Raw genomic sequence first — 15,063 nt, forward strand, 5'->3', positions numbered from 1 at the left:
TTTATGTTTGCGATTCACTCAGAGCCTAAAAGATCTTACTCCTATTGCATCGTCCTAATTTACTTTGCAGCTTGGACTTTTCCTGTTCTTCTCTCACTAGCCCTCTTTTTAGAGTCAAATACCCGTTCTTGGAGAATTCCTTGTGCTCTCAGCATGTTTTTCCTTCTGAGTTTTCTCCCAGACTTTCTCTATAATGCATTCTATACATCATCAATGTTTCCTGAATTATCCAAGCTGGAGTTGAATCCAAGCAGATACTTAACTCCTTTTATCTAAGGGAAGGAGGATATTTTTCTGAAATCTTAACTCACTGTGTGTATCCAGTGGGGGGAAATGGTCTTTACATTTGAAGAGTTTTGAAATCCAGAGAAAGCATATTTGAATTGTGCACAATTTGTTCAAATTAAACTAGGAACTAGTATGTAAACATTTAAATGTAGGTAGTATTAAAGCTAATGAAACAGTTGATTACCATATAATATCTTCTTAAAAAACTATTAAAAACTTTAATTTGTCTAACAGTTTGATGTTGTGCCTGGCTTTCTTTGATTATATAAACTTCAAACATTTTAATCTGAACCACATGATTGTATAGACCTAATTTTTCCACTATTAATATATTAGCAGGATGTTTTCATTTAATGTATAATTTAATAACAGAATAACAAAATAAATAATTTAATATAACAGAAGTCTGTAACCAAAGAAAAATAGGCCTCTGTTGTTCTCTATTTAAAATTTGAAGAAGTTACTCTTTAGTTTCTTTTTTGTGTGTGTGAGAAGGAAGAGTAGGGAATATAGAAGGGGGCTGGGGGAGAGAAGTTGGTTTTCTTTCTTAAAATACCTTTTATTTGGGACGCCTGGGTGGCTCAGTTTGTTAAGCGGCTGCCTTTGGCTCAGGTCATGATCCCAGAGTCCTGGGATCGAGTCCCACATCGGGTTCCTTGCTGGGCAGTGAGCCTGCTTCTCCCTCTGCCTCTGCCTGCCATTCTGTCTGCCTGTGCTTGCTCTCACTTCTCTCTCTATGACAAATAAATAAATAAAATCTTAAAAAAAAACCCCAAACTTTTATTTGTATTTATTTTACTTTATTTATTTATTTATTTATTTTTAAGACTTTAAAAATAATTATATATTCACCGAAAGGTACAAACAAATGTACAGGGAAGTTCTATATACCCCTCAACTAGCCTCTCCATGTGTTAATATACTGTGTAACTGTTATATCAATACTAGGAAATTGGTATTGGTATAATCTATAGAACTTATTCTGATTTCAGTAATTATATAAGTATCATTTGTGCATGCATGCACAATGCATGGGTATATTTATCTGTATGGGTGTATTTATCTGTATAATTTTATCACATGTATATCTCCATGTAGCCACAAATAGAATCAAGATCCTTAACTGTCTTCATCACTACAAGACTCTCTTGTGATACTCCTTTATAGCTAACCTCACACTTCTCTCCTGAGTCCCTAACCCCTGGCAACCACTCATCTGTTCTCCATTGCTATAATTATGTTATTTCATGACTGTGTAAATTTAATCATGCAGTCTGATGTTTTCACTCATAATTTCCTTGACTTTCATCTGTTTCTATATCCATAGTTGTTCCTTATAATTGCTGAATACTATTCCATGGTATATATGTACCATAATTTACTTAACCATTCATCTTTTGAGGGGAATTTGGGTAGTTGGCAGGGTTTCAGATATTATGCAGAAAGCTGTACAAGTTTCTTCATGAAAATAAGCTTTCATTCTGCTAGGATACATAATCAAGAGTGCAATTTCTAAGCTGTAAAAATTCATTTTTAGCTTTTTAAAAATATTTAATCTAATTTAATTTTATTTCTTTTCAGTGTTCTAGAATTCATTGTTTATGCACCACATCCAGTGCTCCATGCAATATGTGCCCTCCATAATACCCACCACCAGGCTCACCCAACCCATCACTCTACTCCCTTCCAAAACCCTCAGTTTGTTTCTCAGAGTCCACAGTCTCTCATGGCTTTTCTTCTTCTCTGATTTCTCCCAACTCATTTCTCCTCTCCATCTCCTAATGTCCTCTATGTTATTCCTTATGCTCTACAAGTAAATGAAATCATATAATTGACTCTCTCTGCTTATTTCACTCAGCATAATCTCCTCCAGTCCCATCCATGTTGATACAAAAGTTGGGTATTCATCCTTTTTGATGGAGGCATAATACTCCATTGTATATATGGACCATATCTTCTTTTTCCAATCATCCATTGAAGGGCATTTTGGTTCTTTCCACAGTTTGGCAATTGTGGCCATTGCTGCTATGAACATTGGGGTAGAGATAGCCCTTCTTTTCATTACATCTGTATCTTTGGGGTAAATACCCAGTAGTGCAATTGTAGGGTCATAGGATAGCTCTATTTTTAATTCCTTAAGGACTCTCCACACTGTTTTCCAAAATGTCTGCACCAACTTGCATTCCACCAAGAGTGTAAGAGGGTTCCCCTTTCTCCAATCCTCTCCAACACACATTGTTTATTGTCTTGTTAATTTTGGCCATTCTAACTGGTGTAAAGTGGTATCTCAATGTGGTTTTGATTTGAATCTCCCCTATGGCTAATAATGATGAACATTTTTTTCATGTGTCTGTTAGTCATTTGTATGTCCTCTTTGGAGAAGTGTCTATTCATGTCTTCTGCCCATTTTTTGACATGATTATCTGTTTTGTGTGTGTTGAGTTTGAGGAGTTCTTTATAGATCTTGGATATCAGCCCCTTGTTTATAGTGTCATTTGTGAATATCTTCTCCCATTCCATGGGTTGCCTCTTTGTTTTGTTGACTGTTTCCTTTGCTGTGTGGAAGCTTTTGAACTTTATGACGTCCCAAAAGTTCATTTTTGCTTTTGTTTCCTTTGCCTTTGGAGACTTATCTTGAAAAAAGTTGCTTTGGCCGATGTCGAAGAGGTTACTGCCTATGTTCTCTTCTAGGATTTTGATAGATTCCTGCCTCACATTAAGGTCTATTTTTTTGAGAGTGAGAGAGCACATGCCCAGATCCATGGGGTGGGGGGACGAGGGGCAGAGGGAGAGAGAGAAAGTGAATCTTAAGCAGGCTTCATGCCCAGAGGGGAGCTTGGCACAGGGCTTAGTGGCACAACCCAGAGACCTGAGTGGAAACCAACAGTCAGGTACTTAACCAACTGGCCACCCAGGCACCCCAGTTCACTTCTAGTTTTGAAAGGAAATTGGTAAACTATTTTTCAGAGTGGCTATATCGTTTTACATTCCCATCAGCAATGTAGGAGTAATGCATTTTCTTCCTGTCACATTTGATATTACTACTATTTTTTATTTTAAAATTCTGATAAATATATAGTGGTTTGTCATTGCAGTTTTAATTTGCATTTCCCTAATGATGTTGAACATCTTCTTATGTGTTCATCATATATAGGTACATCTATCTATCTATATCTTTTTTTTTTTTTTAAAGATTTTATTTATTTACTTGACAGAGAGAGATCACAAGTAGGTGGAGAGGCAGGCAGAGAGAGAGGAGGAAGCAGGCTCCCCAGTGAGCAGAGAGCCTGATGCGGGGCTTGATCCTAGGACCCTGGGATCATGACCTGAGCTGAAGGCAGAGGCTTTAACCCACTGAGCCACCCAGGCACCCCTATCTATCTATATCTTATTTGATGAATTTTTTTTTTTACTTTTGAGTTCTGAGAGTTCTTTATGTATTAATCTATTAGATATCAGTCCTTTGTTGTATATGTTATTTGCAAATATTATTTTCCAGTCTGTAGCTAGTCTTTCTGTTTTCTTAGCAGGCGCTTTTACAGAGCCAAATTTTTCATTTGCTGAAATTCAATTTATCAATTTTTTCTTTTCTTAAACAATTATAAAGGAACTTTTTTTTTTTTTTTGGACCATACCCTTTTATGAATGTTCCCATGTTTAGCATTGTAACATATACATTTTTGGAGTTGGGAATTTAGAGTTAAATTTTGGAGAATTTAAGTACCTTCTGGATTTCAATTACCCTGTAAAAGGACTTTTTAAAGAGCCTCTAGAACAGTGTTTTGTGAGTTTTTAGTTATTTCTTAAGCTTTTATTTTGAAGTAACTATAGATTTATACATTACAAAAATAGTACACAGAGATAACAATGCCATGTACACTTACCTACTTTCTCCCAGTGGTTATCTCTTTTATAACTTCAGTACAATATTATTTATGATTAGGAAATTAACATTGATACAGTATGTATGTGTTTGTATGTGTGTGTGTATGTGTGTTTAGTTCTATGTCAGTTTATCACAGCTGTAGATTCATATAACCATCAACATACTCAAGGCATAGAATGATCTCATCACCACAGAGCTCTCGGTGGTGCTACCCCTTTATAGTCACACTTTCCTCCTACCTCTTCTCCATCCCTAACCACTAGCAATCACTAATTTGTTCTCCATGTTTATAATTTTGTAATTTAAAGAATGTTTTGCAGTTGGAATTATATGGTATATGAATTTTTGAAACTGGCATTTTTCCTTCAGCATAATGTCATTAAGATCCACCCAAGTTGTTGTGTGCATAAAAAAATTTATTCCTTTTCTTTGCTGAGTAGTATTTCATGGTATGTATCAGTTTGTTCAATTATTCATCCTTTGCCATATGTTTTGGCTTTTTCCAGTTTCTAGTTAATACAAATAAATAAGACAGATATAAAAAATTGTTGTATAGATTTTTGTGTGGATGTAAGTTTTCATTCTGTAAATGCCTAGGTATGTGATTGCTGAGTGGTATGGTAAGTATATATTCAGTTTTTAAAGAAACTACCAGTCTCTCTTCCAGGATAACTGTAGTATTTTACATTCTCACCAGCAATGTGTAGGAGATCCACTTTCTCTCATCCTTGCAAACATTTCAGTCTGTTTTTTAAATTTTTTTTTTAAATTTATTTGACAGAGAGATCACAAGTAGGCAGAGAGGAAGGCAGAGAGAGAGGAGGAAGCAGGCTCCCTGCTGAGGAGAGAGCCAGATATGGGGCTCAATCCCAAGACACTGGGATCATGACCTGAGCTGAAGGCAGTGGCTTAACCCACTGAGCCACCCAGGCGCCCTTCAGTCTGTTATTTTAAAATAACAATTTTGTTGAGATATAATTCACATATATAAAATTTACCCTTTTGAAGTGTACAATTCAGTAGTTTTTAGGTGATTCACAGAGTTGTGCAACCATCACCACTATTTAATTTTAGAACATTTTCATCACCCAAAAAACCTCCTTACTCATTAAGCAGTCATTTACTATCCCTTATTCCTCTCCCAACCTAGAGCTACCACTGATCTTCTTTCTGTTTGTATGAATTTTCCTGTTCTGAACATTTTATGTAAATGGAATTATACAATATGGTCTTTTGTGCCTGGTTTCTTGCAGTTGGTTAATGTTTTCAAGGTTCATCAATGCTGTAGCATGCATCAGTACTTCATTCCTTTTTAAAGTGGGTAACATTCTAGCGTATGGATGTACTACATATTGTTTACCCGTTCATCTGTTGATATTCATTTGGGTTGTTTCCACTTTTTCTGTAATCATGAACAATGCTGCTATGAAAATTAGTATACAAGTTTTTGAGTGGTTATATGTTTTCATGATTCTTTAGCATATATGTAGGATTGAAGTTGTGGGTTATATGGTACTACTATGTTTAGCATTTTGAGGAAGTGTTTTCCAAAACAAGCCATTTTTCAGTAGCTACACCACTTATAATTTTCCACCAATAAGATATGAAGGTTGTAGTTTGTTTTTTACATCCTGGCAATTTGTTATTTTCTGGTTTTTAAAATCATAATAATCCTTTTAAGTGTGAAATGATATCACATTGTGGTTTTGATTTGATAACCCTAACAATTAGTGAGACTGAGCAGATATTTCATGTACATGTTACCCATTTGTGTGTCTTCTTTGAAGAAACATGAGTTCAAATCTTTTGTACATTTTATAAATAGGTTATATGTTGTATGTTACATCACATATAACTTTAGTACAATATCATAACTTTCAAATTACTGATTTGTAAGAGTTTTTAAAATATATTCTGAATACAAGTTCCTTATCAGATATCTTACTTATACTTTCTCCCATTCTGTTGGTTGCCTTCTCTCAGAATAGCTCTATATATTGTACCAATGTTAATGTTGATAGTAACTTTTGAAGCATAAAATTTTTAATTTTGATGAAGTCCAATTTATTTTTCTTCTGTTGCTAGTGTGTTTGGTACTATGTCAGAGAAACTACTGCCTAATCCTAGGTTATAAAGATTTATTTCTATGTTTTCTTTCAAGAGTTTTTTAGCTTTAGCTCTTACATTTAGTCTGTCACCCATTTTGAGTTAATTTTAAAAAAAAAAAATTTATTTATTTGACAGAGAGAGAGATCTCAAGTAGGCAGAGCGGCAGGCAGAGAAAGAAGGGAAGCAGGCTCCCTGATGAGCAGAGGAGCCCATAGTGGAGCTTGATCTGAGGGCCCTGAGATCATGACCTGAGCCGAAGGCAGAGGCTTAACCCACTGAGCCACCCAGGTGCTCCCCCCGCCTTTTGAGTTAATTTTTAATTTCTGGTGTGATATAGAGGTCCAACTTCATTCTTTTTTACATGAATATCCAGTAGTTTCAGAAACGACTACTCTTTCCCCATTGAATATTCTTGGCACCCTTGTCAAAAATCAATTGGACATCAATCTATGAATTTATTTCTGGACTCTCAGTTCTATTCCATTGATCTTTATCTCTATCCCTATTCCAGTACCATACTGTCCTGATTATTGTAGCCTTATAGTAAGTTTTTAAATAAGGAAGTATGAGTTTTCTATTTTGTTCTTCTTTTCTAAGATTGTTTTGGCTATTCTGGGTACCTGGCATTTTTAAAATTTAAATATAAGTGATTTTATTTTAATTAACTTATTTTTAATGAAGTTTAAAATTTTAATTCCAGTATTGTTAACAGTGTTATATTAGTTTCAAGTATACAATATGGAGAGTCAACAATTCTACATATTACTCAGTGCTCATCATGATTAGTGTATTCTTCAATCCTTATCACTTATTTCACCTATTCCTGCTCCCCCCACCTCCCATTTTGTAATCATCAGTTTGTTTCTATAGTTAAGAGTCTGTTTCTTGGTTTGTCTCTCTTTTTTTTTTTCCTTTGCTTATTTGTTTTGTTTCATAAGTTCTATAAATGAGTGAAATCAGATGGCGTTTTTCTTTTTCTGACTGACATATTTTGCTTAATGTTACACTCCTTGCATTTCTATATGAATATTGTAATCAACTTGTGAACTTTTAAACAATTTTTATTTTATTTTTTTCAGTGTTCCAAAATTCATTGTTTATGCACCATACTCAGTGCTCCATGCAATATGTGCCCTCCATAATACCCACCACCAGGCTCACCCACCCCCTCTACCCTCCTCCCTTCCAAAACCCTCAGTTTGTTTCTCAGACATGTGAACTTTTGAAAAAAATGTAGCTGGGATTTTGATAAGATTGCATTGAATCTTTAAATCAATTAATAATATTATGTTTTCTAATCAATGAACACTGGAATGTGTTTCCATTTATTTAGGTCTTTAATTTTTTCACTATCTCTTAAAATTTTTAGCATACAAGTCTTGCATTTCTTTTATTACATCTATTCTCAAGTATGTTATTGTTTTTGATGATACAGTAAATGAAATTGTTTTCTTAATTTAATTTTTGAATTGTTCTTTGCTAATGTATATAAATACAATTGATTTTTGAATATTGATCTGGTACCCTAATTTTAAAAAATAGTTTTTGAGTGTATTCCTTAGGACTTCCTATGCAAGGTCATACCAGGGAAGCCCTCACTGATGAGGTATCATTTGAACAGAGTGTTTCAAGTGGGAACAAGGAAGAGGTATAAGATCAAAGACCTTGAAATGGGGCATCTTTTATAGGTCTTCAAGGCACAGTGGGGAGACTGGTATACATAATGGTGAAGACCTTGAATTTATCTTGGGAAAGATGGAAAGCTTTTGGTTGGTTGTGAACAGAGTAGCAGTATGAAATGATCTTTTCAGGATCAATCTTGCCCGTTATTCTAACCATAATGGCAGCAGTCATTTCCATCTTGAGTTTTACAAGAGCATTACTGCTAGTTTGTGCCACATATCTAATGTCCTCCCTGGGCTCCTTTACACCTATTGCATAGGATAACCCCTCAGACTCACACATGTACTACTGTGGGGGTGGAGTGTCGACAACGGGGCTTTGGAGCACCCTGGACCATTGGGAGACAGAAGCCAATGCTTCTTTCCTTCTCCCACGTGCAGGGCTCTGAGAGGTATTCACGGTGCCCCTTAGAAGTTCCTCCAGGGACAAAGCATCAGTTGATTGAGTTACACTTTTCTTTTATTACCCTACCTCCTTTCCTATTTTAATGCCTGTTTCCTCTTCCTCCTCACTGGGACACAGAAGCCTTTGCCGCTTACATTGTGTACACAGAAGCCTTTGTCCATACTTCGTCTTCAAGATCTATAGGCAAAGATACACAGAGTTTAGGAAAATCCTTCTGGTTACTGGACTGGGAAAGGGGGGTGAGCAAGGGGGAAACAGGAAGAACAATTAGAAATTATTCAGTTCTTCAGGGAGAGGTGATAACAACTCAACCCAGAAACGTCTGTGCGAGTAGGAGTCATGGTTGGATTGTGGATGTTTTGCAGGTAGAGCCAACAGGATTTGTTAATGAATTGGATGTGGGGTATAGGAGAACAGAGTCAAGAGTGACCCCAAATGTCTGGATGAGCTATGACAGCATGGAGTTATGGATGCCATTGGTAGTGGCTAGTTTGGAGAGCTTGGTTCAGTTAGCTTTGAGAAGCCCATCAGACATTCAAATGGAGATTCCTGATGTTACAAATATTGAAATAGAGACCAAGGGAGGTGAAAAAAAAAATCATTTGTTTATCGTTGTTTCTATAAGAAATGAAAAAAATAAAAAGATAAAAAGAAGATAAAAACCTGTATCTAAGTATCATATCAGTTTATGTCCTAAATGCTTTACCTCCTCTTTCACTGGGGCCTTATTTTGTGCCCAGAAATTTTGGGGGAAAGGAAAGTCTTCTGGAGCAACTGTCTGCTTTGGATTTGATATGGTCTTAGGACATAATGGCAGGGAAAATGAAGACTGAATAGTTTAAGCCTCTCATTTTATGTTTTCCTGAGCATACTTTGATTATGTTACTTATGCCTCAGAAAAGCTGAGAGGTGGTGATTCAGAATCTTTGTTACCACCTGAGGGGGAAGAAGGGACTTCAGAAAGGCTGAATGATTTCACTGAAACTGTGTAATTAATTAAAGTTGTTGCCGAGATGAAGATTTATGCCATGGAGCTCCCCTCTGTTGTCTCTCTACATCCCCTCCTGCCTGGAAGAATGTTCCAGTGGAACCAAAGCCATCCCCTGGGCAGCTCTTCTCAGACTGGCTTGAGAGTCTTGGAGCCTGGAGCTCTTCATGCTGTGTCTTCGAATGACTCTCTGAGGAGACCAAGTGTGAGCCACTACAGAGTCCCAGTACCTTACTGGGCTGCTTTACAGAAAGGGATGATGTCTACTGACATTTCTAAACTGCTTCTGTTTAACGTCTTGCAAAAACTTGCAACTGATGGAGCAAAAGACCCTTTCATTACCGTGACAGTAACTGAGTAAGTGAGTCACTCACTGGCCCAAGGCCAAGTTTAGCTGTCAGGTGCCTGAAAGCTGTGAAGAGAAGATAATGCATTTTCCTCTTCAGGGAGAAGAGAAAACATGTTTCCCTCTTTCATCTGTATCAAGGTTATCAACTTACTTGTTGTCTGAGCTTATAAAACTGATCTTAAACTTCCTTGCACATTTATGGCCTTTTTAATTTTTAGTATAATAGTCCATTTTTAGGGACACCTGGGTGGCTCCATTGGTTAAGCCACTGCCTTCGGCTCAGGTCATGATCCCAGGGTCCTCTGATCGAGTTCCACATCAGGCTCCTTGTTCAGCAGGGAGCCTGCTTCTCTCTCTGCCTGCCACTCTGCCTGGTTGTGTGCACTCTCTTTCTCTCTCTCTGACAAATAAATAAATAAAATCTTTAAAAAAATAATCCATTTTTTATTTTGTTTTGTAAACTGTTAATGGTCTTTGTTCAGTACATTGCACATAGAAGTTTTCTGTCCTGTATGCATTATAAAATGCTGATATCATATGAAATACCTAGCATAGATTTGGAGTTGATACATGGTCAACAGGTATAAGAATGAATTGTTTTACCATTGAGAACTGCATCCTCGAGGCCATTCTGGAATATCATAAGAATGGGATTTGGCTTTACAGATACAGTAAAATTCAAAGGACAGGGAATAGAAGGAACCATGTGAAGTATAGAGAATGGAAGGGGAAAAGAGAGTATTTTAAAATTTCCTGTATAAGAAACATTAAGAACTAAAGAGTTTCCCGATAATGCCACCAACATAGGGGGCAAACACCAGGCTTTTTGTGTTCAGTGAAGATGCATAGGCTGGTGCAGAAAGCCTGAAGTGTTTCAAAAACAACTGTAATTACTATGTCTTTGCTTGTCACTAGATGGGACTCTGAGACTTGGTTCCAGCACCAATACCATTCCATGACATGGGGCTTGTTTTTGCCCTGTTAGTAAGATAAGGTGATCTGTAGTAATTGCTGACAAAACTCATGAAGGGGTAGACAGACGCATGGATACTTTTGTAAATGTCTTAGAACAATACACAATTCGTGTCTGGATGATTACCATGGTTTGAAAGATGGTCTTCCTCTGGGTGTAGTGAGAAGGAAGATTTTGTCATCTGTGGCCTGAGAACAGGACTAGCTTCTCCTTTAATTTCATAGTGGCTCTCCTGCTGGGTCCACAGTTTGAAACCTTTTCACCAGTTCAGGGAATTCTCAAAGACAGCATTGAAGCTAAAGAGAAAATAAAGGCAAACAAAACTAAAATTAGAAAAGGGGAGTTCAGCATGAAATACAAATATGAAAAAAAGTGTTATTATTGCCCTCCGATTTCATGTTCGAGTTAGGGAAGGTATTTCTTTGCTGGAGTTTTGGATTTGCCTGGTAGAAGCTCAGAAAAAGAAGTGAGCATGGAGAACCCGGGAGCCAGGCTGCATCTTATAAATGAACCAGCCACCTAGCTTCCATCCACCTGAGCAGAGCTGGTCCCTAACCAGCAAAGACAGAACTCTCCTTTGCACAACACCAGAGGCCTTTGGTCTCTGAGACAGATTCATGTTATGAACCCTACAAAAGTAAGAGAAGATCATTGCTATTAGACTAGATACAAATAAAATACAAGATGTCTCGTTATATGTGCATTTCAAGCCATGCAATGTTTGGGACATTCTTTTACTAAAAATTATTTATTATTGATCTAAATTTCAAATTTAACTGGGTACTTGTATTTTATTTGGCATATATGATAACTCTCTATCAGGCTAATGTATTATAAGTGATGGTAAAAGAATTCAGCTCCCATTGCCCACTGCTTGTTCCAGCCCAGTCTAGCCAGTATGTCCATCCCTTAAGCTCCCAGGCCTTTAGCTTGGGCTCCACTGTCTCTCTTGCAGCAGACGTGGTGGGAGGGAGGCACCCAGGTCTGTCTGAGCTCCACACACCCCAGTGGCTTCAGCAACAGTAGTCTCTATAGCCTGGGTGCCACCTGGCCATGCATGGTCCTGTGCTCCCCCTATATGCCCAATGGGCGCTGGCATCCATGAGGTCACCATCAGTCAGAGCCTGTTGGTTTTGTTCTGGGTAGGCTCAATGCCTACCATCCAGCACTTGCATCAGGACGAGCACAAGTTCAAGACCCTCAACATTAATTCCCTCCTTCATCGATAAGTTGTAGATTCTAGAGCAGCAGAACAAGCTTCTGGAGACCAAGGAGGCCCTGCTGCAGGAACAGAAGTCAGCCAAAAGTAGCTGTCCGCTCCCCCACCTTTGAGGCCAGCAATGTGGGCAAAGCTGCCTCAAAGGGCAGCTTGAGTTGCTGCAGCTAGATGGGGGCTGCCTGGAGGCAGAGATGTGGAACATGCAGGACATTGTGGAAGACTTCAAGAACAAGTACCAGGATGAAACTGACCATCACTGGCTGCTGAGCTGGTTTCTGGTGCTGAAAAAGGACACGGATGCTGCCTTAATGAATGAGATAGATCTGGAGGCCAAGGTAGATACCCTGACTAATGAAGTCAATGTCTTCAAGACTTCCTATGAGACAAAGTTGGCAGAGCTCCAGTCCCAGATCTCAGACATGTCCGTGCTACTGTCCATGGACAACAACCACTCCCTGGATCTGCATGGTGTCATGGCTGAGGTCAAGGGCCAGACAAAGAGCTTCAGCTGAGCCGAGGCTGAGGTCTGGTACAAGACCAAGTTTGGGAAGCATGAGGATGGTACAAGGCCAAGGTTGGGAAGCATGAGGATGACCCTTAGAGTATCCCACTGAGATTTCAGAGACAAACCATGCCACTCAGAGGCTGTAGGTTGAGATTGACAGCAGCAAGAACTAATGTGCTAAGTTGGAGGTTGCCATTGCTGAGGCTGAAGAACATGGGAAGCTGGCACTTAAGAATGCATGTGCCAAGTGGGAAGAGCTTCAGGCCACCCTCCATCAAGCCAAGCAGGACCTGGCACAGCAGCTGTGCAAGCACCAGGAGCTCATGGATGTCAAGATGGCCCTGGACGTCAAGATCCTACCCCAAGCAGCTGGAGGGTGAGGAGAGCAGTTGGTAGAAGATGGTGTGGGGATTGTGAACATCTCTGTGGTGAACTCCACTGGTGGAGGTGGCAGCAGTCTGGCAGGCTGGTCTTCAGAGGAGGTATGAGCAGAAATGCCTTGAGCTTCTCGAGTGGTGGAAGGCCCGAGGACGTCAAGTCGTACTCCATTAGGACCTCAGCCTCCATCCACAGGAGCATAGGAGAATGAGCCCTGCTGTGTAGAGACCCATACCCCTGTCCACCACAGTCACAGGAAGACTCCCATCCCTGATCCCCAGACTGCCAGGCAATCTGAAAAATGATATGAGAATAGCTCATAATAAATCAGCCTTTCTGGAAACAAAACAAAGCAAAACAACAACAACAACAACAACAACAACAACAACAAAACAAAAAATTCCAAAACAAAAGACAAATGGTGGTAAGAGACATTGCCTGCTTAGGAATAATAAAATCAAATGTCCAGAGATATCATGTATTGGTGGGAATACCACTAAGTATTATGTGTATATAAAAGAAATCCTGTACTATTTCACCTTTTTATCAGTGAATGAATAGTAAACATTATTAAAAATAATTCAGACCCTCCTTTTAAAAAAATATTTCTATAATCATCATTTCCCCCTGGGAATGATGATATCCCACTAATCATTGGTTTGGGATTTTCATAGGTTGATACGGATTTGAAGTAGTCTTGCTTTCTTTGAAATGAATCCAGCTAGAGTGCATTTGCAGGGATGCTGTGTCTGTACAAGGCCCCATCAGTGAGTGAAGCGGGCATGAATGGTCTGACAGGGGTGGGGTATAAGTCTTATCTGATAGATAGAGCCTATGGGTTTATATTGGCCAGCAAGACTATATCCTTCTCCCCTCATCCATGTTCTTCACTGTCCAAGTCATTCTTTTATTTAGAAGTCTAGCTGGATATTTTCTTATAACAGATTATATGCATATTGTAACTAAGTATTGATAATTTTGATCAGAGTTGATAGTTTTCTGTTTCCTAGCCCTGTCACTCTCCCTCACCACTATGTCATAATAAGGGAAGAAGTGTTGCATATTATATACATGGAGGAAATAAAATGTGTTGAGTGATCACCCTTGCGGCTGATCTTCCTCTGTCTATTCCTTATTTATTAGTTCTTTCTCAGAATCTATCATTTGCACATTTCTTCTCTTACATTATATTCTTTCCTTAGGTGATCACATCTACTCTTATAGTAGATGACTGTTGATGACTTCCAAATTTCCAGTCATCAAATGCACACTTCTTAAGCACCTGCTAACAGTCCAGGTGCTGAGAACTTAAATGTGAGTAAGACAGTCTGTGCTAACTGCCTATTCAACATCTCTCAGATGTTCAGTGGGTGTGTGAAAGTCAGTTTCTCTAAAACAAGTCCATCATTCTCTGCAATTCCTTTTTCTCCATTATAAATGCAGTTATTCAAGTCTAGAGAGGTAATCCTTGACTTATATGACTTAAGCCTTATAGAGGTCTTAGAACAGTGCCTGACACATAGGAAACACTGAAATATTATCTATTAAAATTATTATTATGCATCCTCTCTTTGCCATCACCTCAGACTTAGTTTGAAGAATCATCGTCTCTCACCTGGACTATTGCAATCACCTCCTACTGTTTTCCTATTACCGGTCTTTCTGCTTCTTACTCATTTCCCACACTAAAACCAGCATTCATTTTTGGAATAAAAATCTAACTATTTTACTTCTTAACATCCTTTGGTGATTTCTTAGTAGCTTCAGAATAAAGTCTTAAGTTCTTGGTATGATCAGTGAGGCTATTTATGACCTGACTTCTGCTCAGTTCTCCATTTTCATTTTCTACTTTGCATGCTTTAATGTAACTGTTTTGAATCCTCATGCTCGTTTCTCCACTCCACCTAGCAACTTTCTACTCATTTATCCAGATTGATCTTTGGCATCATGCTTCCTAAGAGCATTCTGCAACCCTCCACATTGGGATTAAGAGTGCTTCTACCATGCGGATGAAGCTGTCCATGCATCAGTATCATCCAAAGCAATGCCTAGTGAACTGTCACCCAACATATCACTGGGAGGCCAAGTCTGGGGAACTTAGTTCCTGGGATTGCATCATGGACACCATGTTGCCTGCTTCATCTTTTTCATAGCTAATCTGTCTTTCTGGATCCCTGTAGACAGGAAGGTGCCAAAAGAGCTTCAGAAGAGTTTGGGGTACATGTACTAGATAATTGTAATCATAATGAAGGCAAAGATCACCTATTGAGCCCTCAAATG

The 15,063-nt window shown here is 38.4% G+C and overlaps 1 pseudogene; it reads left to right on the forward strand.

Annotated features, from left to right (window-relative positions):
• The first annotated feature begins 9,384 nt into the window (after positions 1–9,384).
• On the forward strand, positions 9,385–12,994 carry LOC101681382 (annotated as a pseudogene).
• The last annotated feature ends 2,069 nt before the right edge of the window (positions 12,995–15,063 follow it).

The sequence above is a fragment of the Mustela putorius genome, unplaced genomic scaffold, assembly GCF_011764305.1.
Source record: "Mustela putorius furo isolate JIRA1106 unplaced genomic scaffold, ASM1176430v1.1 tig00003845_pilon_pilon_pilon, whole genome shotgun sequence".
In the NCBI taxonomy this organism is placed as follows: Eukaryota; Metazoa; Chordata; class Mammalia; order Carnivora; family Mustelidae; genus Mustela; species Mustela putorius.